Here is a 15,334-nt window from a genome sequence, read left to right as displayed (position 1 = left end):
TAAATATTAAGACAGGCATTCCTTTACCTTTATGGCAAAATAAATAAAACATAAAATGAGTGTCATTACTGTCTCGTGGTCTGGTTAATATGTCATTTACAATGTAAATATTAAGAGGAAATCCTTTTCCTAGATATAAATAAAAAACTTTTTTGGGGCATTATAAATTAGAGGCTCTCAAGTCTGTATCGCACACCTAAATCACGGTTTCGAGTCTTGTGACCCTATCATACATGTAATACTTCATGACTTATAATATTACCAGATCAGTATTAAATTTTAAAAAATACTGGATATTCCTCATCCAAACATTTTGAACATGCTACACAAAAATAAAAACATCAACCTGCACCAGAGATGGGAGTACTTTAAAATGCATAGATGTCTCCCATCTCTGGTGCAGGTTGATGTTTTATTTATTTTACGTTATCAGGATGTTGTTCATCCACAAAAATTTTTACAATAAAATAAATTGATAAATTATAAAAAAAATTTTTTTAAACCAGTTAAGAAGTGAAAAATATATATATTGTAAATAAAAGAAACCCAATCAAGTAATCTTTAAGAACAATTTGTTCCTGTACATAAGAAAAATAACATCAATTGAAAAAAAAAATCATAAGAAAAGATAAATACCATGTGTTCCTGCACATAAATGTTAAAATATAGATAAAATATCATGTGAAAAAATAAAATAAAAAAAATTTACATTACATCTTAAGTAATTCATTCTTTTTATTTAGTGCTTTGATTCAGCACCATTTGCTATCAACCAATACCAGGATGTAATAGACAACTTTCTCAGTCCACCAGTGGTTGAGGCCAGCAATGTATGCACCATACCGGTTGGAACTAGGCTCTCTGTTAGAGGAGAAATTTAAAGAGTAAGTTTTTTTCCTACTTATTCCACTTACAAACTTTAAAGATTGCAATGAATGAATTCATTAGTATTTTTAAACAGATACAAGTCACAACATAGTATCATTAGTATTTTTTGAAATGTTCATGTATAAGCTTGTAATAAATGCAGTTTTTTTAATTTTATTTCAAAAGTGGTGATGAACTGTGGAATATCGATTATGATAAGTCAACCCCATAAGGGTTTTGATTGCATAAAGCAATCTACCCCATGTAACCCCCCCCCCCCCCCCTTTACACAAAAAAAAAAAAAAAACATGGACCATTTTGTTGATCTTCTCTTTATCTAGTGTTAATCTACCTATAGACATTTTTGACCTACGAATAAATAAATGAAAAGCCTATGCATCTATATCTTTGGAAAATTTTATTACCCATTTATAGGTTTAAATCTCTCCAAATATTAAGACTGGAGTTTGAAATCTTGCTTTGTGACCACTGAAGTGTAAAAAACGCATTGACAGTGGGAAGTAAATATTTTGAAATTGAGATCGACCGGTGTCCATAATTGTAGTTAATTCAACGGCAATTATGTACACAGAAAGACAGTTCAACGGCAATTATGTACAAAGAATGACAACTCCAAAAATAATAAACTTCCACTGACAGCCACCTAGACAAAAGTTGTTCTGTTAAGATGGCTTCTCTAGTTGGGTATTGTAACACAAGTGGGAGAACTTCATATAAATATCAATTCAAAACTATGGTTATCATGGTTATTTATGTCTATTGTTTTATTTGTTTCAAGTAATTTTTATTGAAAACATTAAATCTGCTCATTTTCAACATTAAAATCTATAAAATTCACAAAATTTGTTTTTGATGCCCTTCACTTTTAAAGGTCTTGGTACATCCATGGACAAATTATATATTTATGGACAAAATAAATAAGGAAACAAATGTTTCATTAATGTACTTATTTTCTTTAAGGACTGTGCTTCTGACATGCAAATGCATCAGCAAGTCCTAATAAAGAACTGTGCCATCAGCGCATGATACGCCTGTCCCTTTTTCAAAGAATAAAGTTCCGTAACTCCTCAATGTCATATCAGAAATTTATAAAAAAAAAACTAAAGGGAGTTTAATTTAATAGATATAAACCAGTCACCAAAGTTTCATGAAAACTACTCAAAGTTCTTTCGATTTATTGTCCGAAAACTCTAAAATCCCTCCTTTTTTATGAATAAAATCCCATAACTTGATAACGTAAAATCTAAAATTTATAAAAATGGAAAGAGAGCTTACGTCAATATAGACGATTTACCAAAGTTTCATGAAAACGGCTCAAAGCATTTTCGAGTTATTCTCCGAAAACTGGAAAATCCCCTTTTTTTAATGAATAAAACCCCACAACTCAGAAACGTAAAATCTAAAATTTATAAAAAAAAAAGGGAGCTCATGTCAATAGATATAAACAATTCACCACAATTCACCACACCAAAGTTTCATGCAAATTGGTTTAAGCGTTTTTGAGTTATTGTCCAACATGTTGACAACGGACAGACAGACAGATGGACAACAGTATACCATAATACGTCCTGTAAATGGGCTTATGAAAAGGCTGTCAGACCAATTTTGGACTATAGTCTGACTGTCAACACTGAACTAACATGTTCAACCACACTTGTGATAGGTGTGTCCATCTTTGATAAAAAATCTACATAGATTTTCAATGGCAGTTTTCATCCTGAATGATAGAAATTTTCCATTCTCCAGATTAAATCATTAAAAAGTCATTGGTATGATAGCTCAAAGTGCTTAACTTGACATTAAAACTAATAACAAGTCTATTATTATTCAACCTAAAGAGTTTATAAATTTCTAAAAGATATAAAATGTACTAAAACGCCTAATATTATTACGGCTGTTCCAGAAAATACCATGTGCCCTACACCCCAGTTGTCGTATTTGAAAGTAAATGAACAATAGAGGTGGTGCCCCAGAGTAGGAACTTTCTATAACCGCCCTTTCATTGGTTGCAATAGAATACTAAACTTGTGACCAACACTGCAGTCATTGGTTAAATATTTTTTTATATTTGAAATCTTCAATTATTTTATAAATAATACAAGATAGACATGCATATAAAACTTACATTGTTTATTTATCATAAAATAGATTCCATAAGAGGTTGAACCATCGGATGCTACGACTGAGAACACTTATAGAGCTCTGAGGGTCTCAAACACCATCCTGAGACCCAGGTCTCTGAAGATAAAACTTTGGCGGGAGAAGGCAAACCTCACCAATGCATTCACAGTGGCTGACAAGGTTGTCGTAAAAAACATCAAGATAGCTGAATACAGAGGATCCATCTTCCTCAATTCCATGTGTGATACTAACATTATGGTGAGCTTGATTTTTTAAGATTTCCACTCCTACAAAATGTATAGAAAAAACAAACATTTTATAATAAATGTAATATTTTTCAAATGATCAAAAAATTTCACTTACCAAGTATATATATTTTAAGAACAAATTACTTTTTACTGATGTTTAAAATGATAAATATCTACAAAAATACTACTTTGCATCTTTAAAAAAAAGATCAAGATGCTAAAGGGATAGTCATTGACATAACACTGTATAGAAATAAAACTCGGAAAAACTAACCCCACAAAAAACTGGGGGGATCTTGGTTACATTCTACTTCAGAAGTTTGAGCAGATCCTGTCTACATGTGGCATGGTCATATTGCTCAAGACTCAAGACTGTTCAGATTTGGTAACCCAAGACTTATTTGAAGTTGAAATTATAACTTTCAATCATTTGCACATTTTATTTCAATCGTTAAAAATGCAATGAATGTAAAGAAAAAACAACATTTGTCTCCCAGGGGCACACAACCTGAATCAATATGAATGATTAATACACATACTTAACATATTTTCAGCTAAAATTTAATAGCATTAAGCCATTTGGCTAAATATATATAATGGATCTCTGCTTTTAATTACAAATGTTAACTTAATTAAACTAAACCAAACACTGAAGATAAAGACAGAAAAAATGTTTTCAATTCAATTTTAATTTTGAAATTTATATGAAGGTTTATACTAGATCACAAATATATGTGGAGGCTTATTACCACAGGCCGAGGTGTTATTGGTCAATCCAAATTAAATTCAATTATATTGCAGAATGACACAGAATTTGAGGAGACGGTAGAAGGGAGAATTATTGGGGCTTCCTTCTTAAGGTAATTATTACATTAAACCAAAACACTTTCCCGTCTGTTTTCCAGCTGGTACAGAAAAATAGGGTTGGTAAAATGTATTTGTAAACAAATATTTTTAAATGTACTGGACATCTAGGTAGTAAAGCTATGATAATTATACATAATCTATTTTTATCTTAAATATAATATCTCCTATTTGTATCTTTAATATTAAATACAATGTAGATTAATGAGATGTCCACAATGTTAGGTCTCAGAGACATAACCCAACGTTCATATCTCCTAAAAAAGTTTATAAATGCCTTACTGAAAAGAGGTCCAGAAAAAAAAATAAGATTAAAGACATGTTGTAAGAAGTCTTGTTACTTTTTTTCAGCGGTGACCAATCAATATATATAGAAGATGGAGGCATATACACCCTATCTGAGGACACATTGAGACGGCTTTTCCCAACAAATTTTACTGAGGGGACACTCATCAAATGCCGGGTCAACAATGGTGAAGTCACACACATTGTAAGTTTACTTTCGAAGTCATTTTATGTCCTTTACGGTTTCAAGTTCTAATCATGGTGCTGAAGCCAAATCTGTTTGCTCTCGTAAAGTCGGTCACATTTAGGTTGCACTATCCACATTTTAGTTCCTAAAAATTTTCAACATAATTTGTTCAATCAATTAAAATTCTTATTAGATAGGGCAAAAAGTCTCTTCTAAATTTTTCAAGGACATTAGATATAAAAGATTTGGCAACCAACATCCTCGAGGGAGCCAACTCTCTCGTTTCCTGGAGCTTTGGAAAAGGGTAGGGTAATATTTTTCAGAGGGCACTCTTAAAGTGATTGGCTACACTTTAAGGGCACCCTTTGCATACATGTATATATAAAAGCACTGTTATGGATAGAGATTTAATAAAAATATACATTATGCATCGTTTCCAGGGTTGGCATAGTATTACCCGGGCGGGAAAACCCGGGTGGGAATTCCCAATTTTCCCGGGCTGGGCAATACGCAATACCCCAGAAATGGGTAATACTTGGCAATATGATTTTTTTAGCTTATTTTCACACAAAATAGTAAATATATATTGTAGTTTCATAGTATTATTGCTAAATAGATACATTTTATACAAATAAACATTGAGAGTCCTTTTCAGAGGATAAAAAATTCAATTTCCTCGTCTATAATAATTCTATATAAGCAGAATACAATTAAGTTTTGTCCATTTCTGGATACCTTGTTTATTTCCAAGCTTTGTTTGAATGAATCCAAAGTTTGAAAAAATGCATTTTTGTGAAGTGTATTAGTGAATTGAAAATTTAATTGCTTTAAATTCATACTGCTAAATAAACACCCTAAGGCAACATGTCACCCACACTTGTAAGAGATGAAAAGGTTAAATATTGTAATATAAACAAATCTGTGTTATAATCTGAATAATTATTAATTAGTGATGTACTTGTAAGTAAGCTGAAATTGTCAATTTGTGTAAACACTTTTTAGCAATGAACAAAAATTGTTGAATAGTGATTTTCCTTACATATAATTAATTTATTCTCTTAACATAATAAATATTAAAAAAACAAACAAATCAAATTATTTGGTTTCATGTTATAAGCAGTAAGACCAATTTAGACAGAATGGCAATTTGATAAATATTTAGGATTATTAAGATCATCCTATAAATCTTATTGAGAAAACTTTTCAAATTTGTCTGTGTGTTCATTGAAAAATAAGGTGATATAGTATGATTGCCAATTAGACAACTATCCCCAAAATCCAAATGAGGTGGATGTAAGCAAGTATAGACCACCATACAGCCTTTGTCAATGAGAAAAACATGTGTGTATTGAGTTGCTTGACCAAAACTTTCTCAAATTTATACACTTTATAATTAGTCTCAAACAAGTGAACTTATAAACTAAATATTATGTCAAATAATATCTTTTATATATTGCATTTGTAATTAATCATTGATCAATCATTTTAAAGATTCAGGCCAGTATTTCTTATTACCCAGTATTGCCCAGTAAAACCCAGTAAAACCCGGGTTTTCCCAGTATTTCCCACTGGGCTGGGCAATACTCATAACACCCAGGTTTTTGCCAACCCTGATCGTTTCATATTTACTGTCAAGAAATAAAAATATGTGAAACACATGCAGGATACTAATTTAATTCTTTTTTTTTTGTAATAAAAGATCACTTCTTGATACAGCCAATAGAATATTGACAGTGCAACTGCCTCATTTAAAGCAATAACTCCAGTTAAAAACTTTTAATACTGGATCCCAGATTCTCTAAAAAGGATGTGTTGTGAAAGAATCGAGACTTGCATGAACAAGAACATATGCAATACTTTTTAGCTGCACAAAAGTTTAAAAGTGCCAAATACCTTTTTGAACCGACATGTTTATCAATTATAGGTACCATTACCTTGGTTCATAACTACTTAACTTCTTGGACCATTCATCTTTTTTTCCAGTTTTTCCATCTTTGGTCCTAAAAACCTCATCAGTTGACCTGTAATTGACAAATTATCTTTCATGAATTTTTGATCTAAATTATCACCCTTAATAAGCAATTGGTCAGTTCGTCTGGGAATACCAAACGACATTTTTGAATAATTACAGTAACACAGCCAATGTAAATTGACACCCAAATCGACATCTCGACCAACCGCATAGTTCATAGTGGTCATACTTAAAATGAAAAAATAAACAAACAGCCGATTGTCAATGCAATGTTCATCATAATTAAAGGGGCATTAGCAACCAAGTTGACCTCGAAATATGATTTTTTGTTTTGTTTTAAACATTTAGAAAGCAAAAATTTTACTCCATTCATTTTTCAATATATTAAAAACATATTCTCTAATATTAGATTTAAAATCGGTATATGGTATATCACAGTTAGATTAAGGGTCACCCAGGGCATTCTTTGCCTCAAGGTCTACAGCTGTGTTTCCAAGGATTCCAACATGACTCGGCACCCATAGAAATAATATTTCTTTAAGATTGATTGATTGATTGATTGTTGTTTGCTTTACGCCGCATTAGCACAGAAAGGCTATATCGCGGCGAGAGCTAATTCGAATATTATAACAATTTAAGGTAAATTTTTTAAAATCAGACAAAAGGTCTTTCAATAAACTAAAATTCTAGACTAAAGCAAATTGATTATTTACAAATAAAAATCAACACTAAGATAACGTGATAAAAACTAAAATCGTTTTAAATATAACAACATTTTTATATTTTATAATATATTCCAATTTCTTTTAAGAATGAAACAATATTTGTAAATGGAATATTATTAAATAAATCATACATATTATTGACATTGAAATGCTTCTTCCGAATATCAGCAAAGTCAATACAATTGATTAAATCATGTTTAATAGTATACTTGCAGTTACAAGGTATACATTGTGGTTCTACTTCATTTTTTAAAAGATATTCGTGTGTTATTCTAGTATGACCAATACGACATCTAGAAATAACACACTGATCTTTTCTGCACATAAAATTATTGAAAGGTTTACATAAATTAGGTTTAATTTCATGTAATTTATTACCATCTTTTTTACTCCATTCATTTTTCAATATATTAAAAACATATTCTCTAATATTAGATTTAAAATCGGTATATGGTATATCACAGTTAGATAAAGGGTCACCCAGGGCATTCTTTGCCTCAAGGTCTACAGCTGTGTTTCCAAGGATTCCAACATGACTCGGCACCCATAGAAATAATATTTCTTTAAGAAGAATTTTTAAATTCCTCATTACATATAAAATTTTGAGAATTGTTGGGTTTTTAATTTTAGTATTTTGTATAGCTTGTAAGCATGAAAGTGAATCAGAACATATAATAAATTTGGATTTATCTGAAGAAGCAATAAATTTCAAAGCCAAAATTATTGCTTCTGCTTCAGCAGTAAAGATCGATGCTTCAGATGGCAAACGGAGAGTTGCAGCTCTGTCCCTGAAGACAGCAGCAGATGCAACTCTGTCACCATCTTTTGATCCATCAGTATAGACAGTTGAAAAATCTGAATAATTGGCTTTGATTTCAGCATAGTGTTGCTGAATTAAAAGAGGATTTGTTTTATTTTTATTGTGTTCACGGAGATCAAATATCATTTTTGGTTTGGGAAGTTCCCATGGAGGACATTTGCAAGTTTCAACTTGAGCAACAGATTTTAAATCAAAAGAAGCTAAATGTGATTTTAAACGTATACCTAACGGAGGAATTTTATTTTCATGTTTTGCAAAAATATCTTCATAAATTGGATTAAAAACACAGCTGTAGGCAGGATTATCTGAGTAGGCTTTTAGTTTGACAGCATATTGAAGTCCAAGCTTCAAACGTCTGTTAGAGAGTGAGTGCGCATCAGCCTCTACATACAGACTCTCAACTGGTGAGGTTTTAAATGCGCCAAGACAGAGACGCAAACCCTGATGATGCACAGCATCGAGAATCTGTATGTAGGACTTCCTCGCAGAGCCATACACTATAGAGCCATAATCTAGTTTAGATCTAACTAGAGATCTATATAAATTAAGTAAAATGTTGCGATCAGCACCCCAGTCGGTGCTGCCGACAACTTTTAAAATATCTAATGCTTTTAAACATTTCGATTTTAACATTTTGATATGGGGTAGAAAGGTTAACTTTTTATCGAAAATTAACCCAAGAAATTTGGTTTCATCAACCATTTTAATTGGGTTGCCGTACAAAGTGAGTTCTGGATCAAGATGCAATTGCCTTTTGTTACAAAAATGCATCCCGATCGTTTTTGAAGTGGAAAATTTAAACCCATTTTCCGAGGCCCATTTTTCAATTCTTCCAAGACATAACTGTAATTGTCTTTCTATGTTATTCATATTTTTGCCTCTATAACATATTAAAAAGTCATCAACATACAATGAACCTTCAATATTACTTTTTAAAACTTCAACAAGGCTGTTGATTTTAAGACTAAATAATGTAACAGATAAAATACTGCCCTGAGGGACACCCATCTCTTGATCATACAGATCAGACATGGTTGAATTTACTCTAACATTAACTTGTCTGTTAGATAGAAAATTCGAAATAAAATTTGGCATATTGCCTTTCAACCCCATATCAAAGAGATCTTTTAAAATACCATACTTCCATGCAGTATCATAGGCTTTTTCTTGATCGAAAAAGACCGACACTACATGTTCATTTTTCGCAAAACCATTACGGACAAATGATTCGAATCGAACAAGATGGTCAAGAGTACTGCGACCTTGGCGGAATCCACACTGGATATTGGCTAAAAGCCCATTTGATTCCAGGAACCAAACAAGGCGATCATTGACCATCCGTTCTAGTGTTTTACAGACACAACTGGTAAGAGCAATTGGCCGATAATTAATAGGATCCGTGTGATCTTTACTTGGTTTTGGAATAGGCACGACGGTTGCAAGCTTCCAGATTGATGGTAAATCACCAGATTCCCAGATGTTATTCATAAGCTGCAAAAGAGCTTCCAGCGAGGAATCTGGCAAGTGTTTTAACAGTTGGTAGTGAATATTATCAGGCCCACAAGCTGTATCATGGGCTTTTGACAGAGATGTTTTAAGTTCTTCAAGAGAAAAGAGTTTATTATAATTTTCACCATTTTTTGATTTAAAGTTTAATTTAATTTTTTCTTTTTGTTTTTTAACTTTTTTAAAATCTTCCCTGTAGTTGTTAGAAGAAGAAGATTTCGCAAAAGTTTCACCAAGCTTGTTGGCAATATCCTTTTCAGATGTTAATAAATCATTGCCATTTTTTAAATGTTTAACTGTGGCTTTAGAATTTTTACCTTTTATCTTTTGTATCATGTTCCATACTTTTGTCATCGGAGTGCGAGATGTTATCTCCGAGACAAATTTCTTCTAAGACGTTCGTCGTGCTTGCCTGCAAGTCCGCCGTGCCTTAGCGCGAAAAACACGGAAATTACTCAAGTTTTCCGTCGTTGGTTGTTGATTGAACCGTCTTTCAGATTTTTTACGGTCACCTTTTGCTTGATCACAAGCATCATCAAACCATGGTTTGCTGGGATGTTTCGGATTTGCCGAGGTCTTAGGAATAGTTCTGTCAGCAATTGACGTTAAAACTGTATTAAAAGTTAAAATGGGATCTTGTACAGTCTCAAACATCTTTGACTGAAGTTCCGCTTGACAGAGATTCTCAAACAAGGACCAGTCCGCCTTGTCAAGTTTCCAACGTGGTACTCTCTGTTGGGCAGAAGTAAAAAGATGTTCAAGTACTATTGGAAAGTGATCACTTCCACATAGATCATCATGAACACGCCATGAATAATCCAGAAGAAGAGAGGGATCGCAAATAGTGATATCAATAGCAGAATAAGACCCGTTTCCAGGATGAAGATAAGTATTAGATCCATCATTAAAAAATGCATAATCCTTCTTGAGAGACAAAGTCCTCAATGATCTTACCTTTGATATTATGAGACTTGCTTCCCCACAAGGGGTTGTGTGCATTGAAGTCGCCCATAAGTATAAATGGTGAGGGTAATTGATCAGTGAGGTTTTTGAGTTTAGCTTTATCGATAATTGAATTGGGTGGAATATATATAGAACATAATGTAATTGTTTTATCTAATGATAAACGAATTGCAACTGCCTGCAGATCCGTGGTGAGTTGGACTGTGCTATGAATGACGCTGTCCTTCACAAAAATGGATGATCCGCCTGCAGCACGTTCATCTACCTTAGAAAATGTGCTATACATGTTGTATCCTTTTAAAGATACATTGTCACTTTCTTTTAAATGAGTTTCTTGAAGACAAAATGCAGTAGGTAAAAAAGACTGAACTAGAAGCGTTAACTCGAGAAGATTTATTTTAAGACCTCGGCAATTCCATTGGATGATAGTAGTCATGTTTTGTTAATAGACGTGCGAATGCTATCGAGTTTGCCAGCATTCTTATTTCGCTCACCGAGATTGTAATCTTTCGGGTGGCGGAACACTTTCGATTTCCATTTCTGATTCGTCGTTAAGTGTTGAAAATCTGTTGTGTGAGGAGAGTCGTCGATCTCCAGGACCATGCGCAGCTGGTTTTACTCCGCCTCGACCCCTACCCCGCGACCTCGAATCAGAAGACTTCTGAGAGGATGTATTTGCTGGCTTCTTTGGGACATCCTTCTGTTCTGGAGAACGAAGAGGAGACGGGGCTTTAGAAGACTTTGTACTAGATGCAGAAGATAAACTAGTTTTATTAGATGCAGATGAAGGAGGACTATTGGAGATGGAAGAATCAAATATGTCACTGGGAAGATCCCAGACAGATTCACCGCCCCAACTGTCTGATTTAACTGTATCCTTTTTATTTGATTTCTTTTTTTCATTTTTTTTAGATGATGACATTGAGCTCTGTAAGGAAGATTGAGTTGACTGAGTACTGGTTTTAGAAGGTGTTGGTTTTCTTGGAATTAATATTTTATCGTTAGGTTCTGTTTCAACAGGCAGCATTGTAAATGTCTCAGCATCAATTGGCCAGGTCATGCGAGTTTGTGTATGCTCGTGACTGAATGAGCGGACAACTTTGCTGGCGTACGATGGTCTGTTCGAAACAAGGAGATCATTCGAAACAGAAGCTATCTGTTTAGCTTCTGGGTAACTGATGTTTCTTTCTGTTTTAATTTTGATAATATTTTTTTCTTTAAGGTAAACAGGGCAGTCCCTAGATGATGAAAAATGGGATTCACCACAGTTTACGCATTTAGAAGATTCAGAGCTACAGGTTGATCCCTCGTGTCCTTCGTCAGAACACTTGAAGCATCTCTGCGTACCACGACATTGTTTGCTTCCATGACCAAACTTTTGACAAGTGAAGCATCGAATTGGGTTAGGGATAAACCTGTCAACTCTGATTCCGAAGCAACCTAAAGTAATAGATGGAGGAGGAGTTGGAGTTCTAAATGTCAAAAGATATGTATTTAATTTGATTATATTTCCATTCTTTTTTATTTGAAATCTAACAACATCAGTTACACCTTGGCTTGAAAGTTCCTCACAGATTTCTTCCACGGTAAGGTCACCAAGGTATTGACTTCTGTCTCGAATGATCCCCTTACAGCTGTTCAAACTGTTGTGAGGAGAGGCAGAAACAGGAAAGTTTGTAATTGTTGTCAGTGTAAGCAAATTTGTCGATTGACTTTTGTTGGAACATTCAACCAACAAATTGCCTGATCTCATTTTGAAACTTTTTTTACAGTACCAGCAACGCTTTGAATTTGTTTGTGAATCACAAAGGGAGATATTTTGGAAATTGGTTTTTCATCTGTTCCTTTTATTACAATAAATCTGGGCCAACTGTCATCTTCCTGACAGGGCACTGAATCATCACATTTTCTTTTTTTATGTATTAAAGCTGATTTAGAGGGTTGGTTTTGTTGTGCCATAGGAAATGAGAAAGATTCACCATTCTTGTCATCCACCCACCTCGGAGTGCCTACAAGGGCGATGCTGTGTTTCCGTGGCGAGCCGGGGTCAAGTGCTAATGCTGAAAACGAGCTCCAAGTATAACATGTACAACGTAGCTGGTCCCCAAAATTAGCTCCCAAGATCCACTGCGGAAAGCACCAGATGTTCCAAGAATGGTATACTCAAGCAGAGCGTATCCATCAAGCGAAATAGAAAGCGTACCACTTGATTGACCCATGAGCCATCGCCTTCTTCAGTTATCCGAAATATAAATAGCTTTATTTAAAACACATGTGTATATCATGAAAATTGTTACAAGAAAGCTTATTGTTGAGGATTAACTGAAGGGCTCGACATGACCAGCCGATTGATCGAACCGGGTCCATCCGACCTCCCGTTTAGATGATATTGGAGCCAAAGGAGCTTATTGAACTATAGTCTTGTCCGTCCGGGTATTTTCTGACCGTAAGGAGTCTGGCTACAGCCCTCATCCGCAAGGATCTCGTCAACCACCGACACGGGTAGCAACCCACGGCCAACGGGTTGGAGAGCCTATTTTATTCAAAACATCGGGCAACTCGTACGATGTTCGGATCACTTTAGTCTGGTCTCTACCCTTCGACCTGTCCAGCATGGGTAACCCTATCAGGAGACGAAGCTCCAACTGGCATAGCTCTTGGGGTCACTGAGACACGCAAGCCCCCCGACCACGGCAAGGATAGCGATCCACCGGGGGGCATATTTTTATGTTAAATGATGAGAAATGGGGCGACCTTTCATTATTGCCCATGTACGACCATGGAATATTCACAGCAAAGCCAGAGCTGACAATTCTCTTTTTACCCCCCCTTTTTTCGTCATTTTTACAAAATTGCGTCCTTAATGTAGCTGCGTATGTTCTACTTTATATCTGACATGTGTGGTAGGATAAATCAGCTAAGTAATTCGCTCCAAAACGGGACAAAGTATTTAATAATACATCGTTCATTCATACCACAAACATGTGAATTTCTTTTGAAGTCTACACTTTTCAACCCGTGCAGAAACCTGACGAGCCTCTATATTTTAAAAGTTCACACGTGGTATAAGTCAATGGACTTAAACACATCGGTCATTTTTTGGAGATAACTTTAACAAACATAACCTTATATCGGTCATTTTCTTCATTACTTTTTAAGATGAAGTCAACAAATATGTATTGATAGTTGTATTAGATGTAACCTTAAATCGCCCATCTTTTATAGATAATTAAATAAAATGTCACAGTCAAACCTGCTGCTGCTTTATTGACGATTTGACTACATTTTTCATACATCTTTATACCTTTTAATCTTTATAAAGATATAGGAAGATGTGGTATGAGTGCCAATGAGACAACTACCCATCCAAATAACAATTTATAAAACTAAACCATTATAGGTCAATGTAAGGCCTTCAACACGGAGCCTTAGTTCACACCGAACAACAAGCTATAAAGGGCCCCAAAATTACTAGTGTAAAACCATTCAAACGGGAAAACCAACGGTCAAATCTATATAAAACAAAATACATATTATAATCAGTAAGCTAAGCGTACGCCGGGTTTTAAATCTGCAACACAGAAGCGTAAATCGGAGGCAGTTTCTGAAGCTCAAATAAGACGATTGGACAGGGAGACATCAAAATTTGACACATTATTTGTTCAGGACCACCCGAACGCTGCTGTTTCTAGGCAGACATATTCGGATATAGCAAACTGTGTTAATGAAGAGATAATTGAAATTCATGGTAGTAACGTACCAGCAGTTTTTTTCAGAATGGAGAGCAGGTCGTAAACCGTAGACCATTTATATCATTAATGTGTATATTTAAATGAATATTAAGTAAAACAGAGATTTTATATATACAAAGGGACAGTGACTCAAGTCACAAAAGGTTCACATCAAAGTCTTTATTTTTTAAGCAACGTTCATAACATAAATTATTTTATGCTTTTTTCCATGCAAGCACCCCCTTTACCACAATTTACTCCTGCACTATTTTTATTAAAAAACAACTACCTTAAAAGCTTGGTAATATCATGTTTACAAGTCAGGTAATACATGTATGTATCAGTGTCATTAAATAAAATGGAGGTTGGGGTATATTTACCATCCATATTGCAGATAATAAATAGTTAATTCAGAGTACTCGTACTACATTGTAGTACAGAAGTGAAATTTTAAAATCATACACAATATCTCTAACACTTGGTACAAAATAAAAAAAAAAGAAAAGACAATATTGATCATATTATAGACATGATATATATCATGTAAATACATGTATATCAAAATAAGTAAACATTGAATTACTGATATGCATTACAAACACATGTTTTGATGTTGATATATGTGAATCGGAGTTGTATGAAAATGGAATGAGGTATAGCGTGGAAAGCCCACGACTGACCAATTATGATTGCAGTTCTAGTTATATGTTGATCAATGGAGAGATTATCTAAAGAAATTTGCCAATTGTATATAGTAGGTTCAAGTATATATATGTATATATATATAATTCTTAAATAACTATAAGATGACAATCACTCTAGGTACACAGCCCCTCCAATAGCATTATTTAGTGTACATATATGTGCGGTATTATGTAAGGAAAACGGCTCTTGTTCAAATGTCTCGGGAAAAATTTAATGAATGTGCATGAATACGATGAAGAGTTTTCAAAAGTATTTAAAGATGGCGGTCAATGGTAGGACGACAAATGCCAAGCAGGGTAGAAAAAGGTTGAAAGGTTGA

The 15,334-nt window shown here is 34.0% G+C and overlaps 1 long non-coding RNA gene across 1 annotated transcript; it reads right to left on the bottom strand.

Moving 5' to 3' along the window:
* Positions 1-641: 641 nt before the first annotated feature.
* Positions 642-6,617, bottom strand: LOC127722438 (uncharacterized). Its single transcript, XR_007991730.1, has 3 exons — positions 6,528-6,617; positions 3,014-3,296; positions 642-861 (listed from the first exon to the last, which is right to left on the bottom strand). It is a non-coding gene; the product is annotated as an uncharacterized LOC127722438 (long non-coding RNA).
* Positions 6,618-15,334: the final 8,717 nt, after the last annotated feature.

The sequence above is a fragment of the Mytilus californianus genome, unplaced genomic scaffold (genome assembly GCF_021869535.1).
Source record: "Mytilus californianus isolate M0D057914Y unplaced genomic scaffold, xbMytCali1.0.p SCAF_12, whole genome shotgun sequence".
NCBI classification, from domain to species: Eukaryota; Metazoa; Mollusca; class Bivalvia; order Mytilida; family Mytilidae; genus Mytilus; species Mytilus californianus.
The sequence above is the reverse complement of the archived record's forward strand: the minus strand, read 5'-3'. Positions and strand labels throughout refer to the sequence as shown.